The sequence below is a fragment of the Macrotis lagotis genome, chromosome 8 (assembly GCF_037893015.1).
Source record: "Macrotis lagotis isolate mMagLag1 chromosome 8, bilby.v1.9.chrom.fasta, whole genome shotgun sequence".
Taxonomy (NCBI): domain Eukaryota; kingdom Metazoa; phylum Chordata; class Mammalia; order Peramelemorphia; family Peramelidae; genus Macrotis; species Macrotis lagotis.
In genome coordinates, this window is record NC_133665.1 from 15,154,765 (window position 1) to 15,162,217 (window position 7,453).

At 37.6% G+C, this 7,453-nt stretch overlaps 2 pseudogenes; both read left to right on the top strand.

Moving 5' to 3' along the window:
* Nucleotides 1–613: 613 nt before the first annotated feature.
* LOC141495125 (heat shock protein HSP 90-beta-like) lies at nt 614–3,428 on the top strand (annotated as a pseudogene).
* LOC141495126 (heat shock protein HSP 90-beta pseudogene) lies at nt 2,867–3,773 on the top strand (annotated as a pseudogene).
* The last annotated feature ends 3,680 nt before the right edge of the window (nt 3,774–7,453 follow it).

Genomic DNA, 7,453 nt, shown 5'->3' on the forward strand with positions numbered 1-7,453 from the left:
TTGTGCAATGATAAACTATGATTGATTTAGTTCTTCTCAGCAATAACAGCAATCCAGGACAATTCCAAGAGTCATGACAGAAAATGCTATCCACATCAAGAGAAAGAACTATGGAGTATGAGTGTAGATTGAAGCATACTATTTTCACCTTTTTTGGTTGGATTTTCCCCTTTGTTTTGCTTCTTCTTTCACCATATTACTAATGTGGAAATATGTTTACACAATTGCACACATATAACCTATAGCATATTGCTTGTCATCTTGAGGAGGGGAGGAAGGAAAGGAGAAAAATTTGAAACTCAAAATCTTTTTAAAAAAATGAATGTTGAGGGGGTAACTAGATGGCACAGTGGATAGAGCACCAGCCCTAGAGTCAAGAAGATCTGAGTTCGAATCTATCCTCAGACATTTAATAATTATCTAGCCTTGCCAAAAAAAGAATGTTGAAAATGAGCTTTACATGTAGATGAAAAAATAAAATATCATTTAATAAGGAATAAGAAACTGAAAGTTTCTCTTGTGCTAAACTCCTCAAATGCTTCAGTCTTTGTAGTCTCAGCACTTTAGACTCAGTACTTCCCTGAACTGACCTTTTTAGCTGCCAACACCCAAGATGCCTGAGAAAGTGCAGTATGGAAAAAAAGGAGGTGAAGACCTTAATTTTCTATGCAGAAATTTCCTAGCAAAAATCCTTATCAACACCATCTATTCCAGTAAGAAAATCTTCATTTGAGAGATCATTTCTTTTTTTTTTAGGTAATGGGATTAAGTGACTTGCCCAAGGTCACAAAGCTAGATAATTATTGCCATATTTCCCCATTTATAAGATGCACCCTTTTTTGAAAAATTCAGGATCTAAAAACTGGGAACATCTTTTACAGTGGTTGCAGATTTTTTTTATTTGCATTTCCTGCTTTTTTGCTTGTTGTCTTTGCATTCATTGTTTCACATTTGTTACAAGTATATTAGGTTACATTTTGCCACCTTCTGCCCAGAAATGGCTCAGAAAAGATTTTCTTTTCAACAGTGCTGAATTCAAGTTCAAAGTGATCCAGTTTGCAAAAGTGCTGCTGAACATCAGTTTGGCCCTCCTCTAACTAAGAAAACAATCTGAGACAGGCTGGAGAAAGAAGAAACCCTCCTGAAAACTCCATGGCAGAAGAAGGCCTGATTTAGAGATGGATTGAAGAGCAAAGGGCAAGTGGAATTCCTGTGTCCACAAAGATGGTTCAGCATGAGGCAAGAAGAATTGTTGATGAAAAGAAGTTATTGATTTCAAAGGAGGACACAACTGGTGCTTCAGGTTCATGAAATGGAATGGACTAAATATGTGTCTAGGTACCAGACTTGCCCAGGGAGTGCTTGTAGTCAGTCACAGACCAAAGCACAGACAGGAGAGCAGTCAGAGCCTCTCCTAAGACAGTGATTCACCATCAAACACAGATGGGATGAGCTAATGCATGGCGGTTTTGACAATGAAGAGGAGTTGTATGAATTTTATGATGAGTAAAACTTGAGTTCAATAACTATGTAATAAATTTTTTTCAAATTTTTCAAATTTCAAATTATTGCTACTTTTTGTACATGGTAAGTGTCTAAGGTTGGATTTGAACTCAAGTGCTCCTGACTCCAGGGCAACTGCTCTATCTCCTGTACTACCTAGCTGCCCTGAGAGATCATTTCTAATGCCTTTGATGCTCTGGACAAGATATTTGCTATGAGACACTGATAGAGCCTTTCAAATTGGACATCACTAAAGAGCTAAATAGTATCATCATTCCCAACCCTTAGAAGCATACCCAGACTTTTGTAGACTCTGGCATTAGTATGACAAAATCTTTTTGATCAAAAGCTTGGGAATCATTGCCAAATCTAACTCCAAGTTTTCATGGAGGCTTTGTAGACTTGAGCATACTCCTCATGATTGATCATTTTGGTGTGGGGTTTCTATTTTGCTTACCTGGTGGCAGAAGGTAACTGTCATCACCAAGCATAATGAGGATGAACAGTATAGTATGCCTAAGAATCTTCTGCCAATGGCTCCTTCACAATCCATGCTGACATGGTGAGTCTATCAACTAGAACACCAAAGTGATCTACATCTGAAAGACCATTCAGAATATCTGGAAGAAAGATGAGTCAAGGAGGTTGTAAAGAAACATTCACAGTTCAATTGCTATCCCATCACATTTATTTGTAGAAAGAAGAGAAGGAAATAAATGATGATGAGACAAAGGATGACAAAGAAAAAAAGTCAGTTAAAGATGAAGAGAAACCCAAGACTGAAGATATAGGATCTGATAATAAAGATAGCATCAAGGGCAACAGGAAGAAAATGAAGAAGATCAAAGAGGAATACTACATTGATCAGGAAGAGCTGAACAAGACTAAGACCATCTGGAGAGAAACCCTGATGATTGATATCTTCAATATCATATATGCCAAGAGGAATAAGGCAAGTTTTATGACCTCACCAATAGTTGGGAAGATCATTTGACAGTAAAGCACTCCTCTGTGAATGTTCAGCTGGAATTCAGAGCTCTTCTCTTCATTACCTGCTAGGTTCCCCTTGACCTATTGGGAAACAAAAAGAATAACATTAAGTGGTATGTGTATTCATGTATTCATCATGGACAGTTGTGACAAGTTTATTCCTCATTATCTTAATTTTATCTGAGATGTGTTGGATTCTGAAGATCTACCCCTCAACATTTTTTTTTTTTGCAAGGCAATGGGGTTAAGTGGCTTGCCCAAGGCCACACAACTTGGTAATTAGGCTGGATTTGATCTCAAGTACTCCTGAATCCAGGGCTGGTGCTCTATCCACTGTGTCACCTAGCCACTCCCCGCCTCAACATTTTAAGAGATGTTGTAGCAGTATAGGATCCTGAAAGTTATTCATAAGAATGTTGTCAAGAAGTATCCACAGGGGTGGCTCATGACTCCCCCCATCTCAGGAAATATGTTCAAACAAAGACCCTTTCTGTCTATATTTACCCCATATTTATATATGATAAGATGATCTTTGCTTTTCTATCCTGCCTGCTCTCAGTATTACCCCCCAAATGCTATAAAAACCCTATCCCCAGAACACTCAGGTACTGTCTGATTTGGGTATTCCATCCCAGACAGTCCTGGGGAATAAAGATCTCCACACTTATCAACTCTGGTCTCTGTCTCGCTCTTTGGGTTCAACAAATATATGTCCAGGATAAAGGAAACCTAAAAATGCATCACTATATCATTGATGAGAGCAAAGAATAGGGACAACTCTGCTTTTGTGGAATAGATACGGAAACAGATTAGTATTCATGACAGAACTCACTGATGAGTACTGTGTGCAGGAGCTAAAGGAATTCACTGGGAAGACCCTTATCTCTGTTACTAAGGAGGGTTAAAAACTCAAGAGGATGGAGAAAAGAAAAAAAAGTAAGAATTTATGCAAGCTAATGAAGGTTATCATCATGAAGGCTCAGGCATTGAGAGACAACTGCACAACCCAGATCCCCCCCATTGTGAAGGGTAAGTAGGCTGAAGCTGATAACAAGGCTGTGAAGGACATGGTGGTACTGCTTTTTGAAACAGTTCTCTTCTCTTCAGACTTCTCTCTTGAAGATCTCCGGATTCCCTCAAATTGAATTTATCACATAATTAGACTCGATCTTGTCATTGATGAGAATGAGGTAACAGCAGAAGAACCCAGTGCTGCTATTTCTGATGAGATCTCCCCACTAGGAGATAAAGATGCATCCCACATGGACAAAGTGGCTTAGACAAATGTCGTATCAGATCCCACTTTCTGTATAGTTTCCTATGTTTCTCATGTTTCCCACAGCAGCATAGAGACCTTGCCCTCTCGGCTTCATCTGCCAGTGTCAAGTGGGGTTTTTTGTTTTTTTATTTTGTTTTTATTCTTCTGTTTTCCAGTGTATAAGAGCAGGGCTTACAGGATCCCACTTCCTCCTGCCCCTGATATGGGAAGTAGGATATTATGTACTGTAGACTGTTTGTGTTTATTATTTCTTTTCTGAAATGAAAGTACACAGAATAAAGAGAATACAATTTTGCCATGGGGGAAAAAAAAGAAAAATGGGACTAAAACAAATGTTCTTAACTTAGGATCTATGTGTAGATCTTAAGGAATCCATTAGCTTGAATGAAAAAAAAATCATTTTATTTACATTAACTTCTACCTGAGATTTAACATTTTTCCAATTATGATTTTTTTAAAAAATCATTATTCTGAGAAGGGGTCCATAGGTTTTACCAGGCTATAGGCTAAGAACACCTGGGTTGGAAGAAAATATACTTGATATAATATCTGAGACAAACTGCCAATCATCTCTCCTCTTCCCTTCCTTACCCTCTTTGCTCCAACCATATATTATAATCCATTTTCTATCTTCTGCATTCTGTAGTCTCACTGGAGAAATGGCATATTCTGGTCCTTCCTAAAAGGACTTGTATATAATTTAGGGTGATGGAATTTGGTGGAATTCCAGGTTGTCTGGACTGACCCTTTAAAATCTACTCTCCATGAGTCACTGACATACTAACTATCCACCTTTATGGTTTAAATGACAATGTGCTGGCCACAAACTCTCAGACCACTGGCTTCCCTCAGGAAACAGGAGAAAGTACTAAGAGTGTGAAAGGTATAGATAGGGCTATGCTGGAGAATAGCCATCTGAGATTCACTAGGTACCCTCCATCTCTCACCATCAAAGCCACTTCAATGATAAACATTTACTGTGTGCCTACTCTTTGCAGATACAGGGGAAAATACCAAGATAAAACAAGGCAAAGTCTCTTCCCTCTAGTACAGGGGAAGAGGAAAAACACATAGGTAACTACAATGCAAATATATATATTATGATTACTATTATATTATGATTAGTACAAATTATAATATGATTAGTACAAAGAAGTCAGAATGATCTCTCCTAAGACTGCATTAATTTCTTCAGCTGTTATATATCACACAGCTGTTTCTACAGGATGAACAGTGAAGGAAACAGTGGAAAGGGGAATTAGGTGGGAAAAATTCAAAGATTCTGTTCAAGCTGGCAGAAGGAAGTATGTTACCTTGCCTTTATGATACCACTCAACAAGATCATCTAACTCCTTCTATTCTGTTCTCATTTGACAAGTTTCTAATATGAATATAGTTTCCCAAAATAAACCTTTAAGGAAGGGAAGATATCTAACCAACTGATGCCAGTTTTTTTATCCTATTATTAATATTTCTCATTGTAAATTAACAGATACACACGGTCTAATAAAAGTGACATACTTTTTAAAAAAAAGTAAAATTCATTTTAAAAATTAGTGAAGCTTTTTAAAATTTCTTTTATGTTTTTTCTTTATTTCTTGTGGTTTCCCCCCCAGTTCTAATTCCTCTTTCACAAAGTGACTAATATGAAAATATGTTAAACACAATTGTACACATACAACCTTTACCAGATTGTTGGCTATCATGGGGAAGGAGAGGAAAGGGAAGGTGATAGAAAAAATGTGAAACTCATAAACTTGCAAATGGATGAATGTTGAAAGCCACCTTTGCACATAATTGGGAAAAAAATAAAAATTTAAAAACAGATTTTAAAAAAGTAAGAATAGGGGCGGCTAGGTGGCATAGTGGATAAAAGCACCCACCTTGGAGTCAGGAGTACCTGGGTTCAAATCCTGTCTCAGACTGTCTCAGACTCAGATAATTACCTAGCTGTTGGCCTTGGGCAAGCCACTTAACCCCATTTGCTTTGCAAAAACCTAAAAAAAAAAAAAAGTAAGAATATAGATGATTTAGTGAATGGAAAACAGGACCTGGAATCAAGAAGACAGATTTCAAATCTGGTCTTAGATACTTAGCCCTGTGTACCATAGACAAATTAATTAACCTCTGTCTGACCCAGTATTATTATCCTCAAAATAGCATCTACTATTGGGTTGTTGTGAGGACAAAATGAGATATTTGTAAAATGTTTTGCAAACCTTAAAAAACTATATGAAGGGCAGCTAGGTGGTATAATGGATAGAGCACTGAATCTGTAGTCAGGAGGACCTGAGTTCAAATCTAGCCTCAGACACTTAATAATTGCCTAGCCGTGTGGCCTTGGGCAAGTCACATAAAATCCATTGCCTTAAACAAAATTTAAAAAAAAAATAGTTCATGAAGAGTCAAAAATGACTGAACAACAAGATTCCTTCAAAGACAAACTTCAGGGATCCTTTATCAAAGCCAAGTAATATTAAACAGCAAAATATGCTCACCAAAGGTGTTTGCTTTTTCTGTCTTCTCTACTATATAAAGGAATGAGATAATCACTAGGGGTTCCTTAGGAATGTGGCAAAAGTCATAATTTAACTGCTTCACAATTTTGCTTAGTACTAACCCAACTTATTTTTTACCCAGACTCTCAAATATCATTAAGAAAAAAAATTCCTCTAACAACTATCAGAGGGGGTAATCTCTATGGAAAAGAGGCCCCCTATCCCTACCACCACCATCAATTGTCAACTACCATCTCTACCACCACTAACATCAACTGTCAGCCAACTGCCATTGACCCACAGATAAGTTCAAGAGACCCCAGAATAGCAGTTCCACTGCTTCTACTCTGGCCCATATATACACATCACTGACAGATGGGACCAATGTAAACATGTGACATAACTGTCTATGCAGATGTTATATTTTCAGCAGCCACAAGTACTAAAGACTCAGCAAAGAAGGTACTCTCCATCTTCATACTATCAAACCACTAAACATCAGACATGGATATGATTTTGGGTTTTTTTTAAGTTTTTGCAAGGCAATGGGGTTTAGGTGACTTGCCCAAGGTCACACGGCTAGGCAATTATTAAGTGTCTGAGTTCAGACAGATTTGAACTCAGTTCCTCCTGATTCCAGGACCAGTACTTTATCCACTGTGCTACCTATCTGCCCCCATGACTTTGTTAATGGAAATAGCATTAAAGAAGATGCATGGGGGTGGTTAGATGGCGCAGTAGATAAAACACTGGCCCTGGAATCAGGAGTACCCGGGTTCAAATCTGGCCTCAGACACTTAACAATTACCTAGCCGTGTGGCCTTGGGCAAGCCACTTAACCCCATTTGCCTTGCAAAATACCTAAAAACAAAATAATTTAAAAAAAAGATACATCACATTTGTGATACCAGTATTCTGATCCTCCTGCTATTAATATTTCTCATTTTAAATTAATAAACAGACTTTTGATCTTAGCTGAAACCCTTTATATGTTGCTTCTTCCTATTAGAGTGTAAGGTCCTAGTGAAATGAGACTGTTTAACTTTTCTATGTTTTTTATAGAACCAGGAGAATAATCTTCATGATACTCACAGTAATATAAATAGGAAACCAACTCTGAAAGAATGTAGAACTTGAATCACTGTAGTGCCTTACCATAACTTCAAAAAGTGATGATGATGAA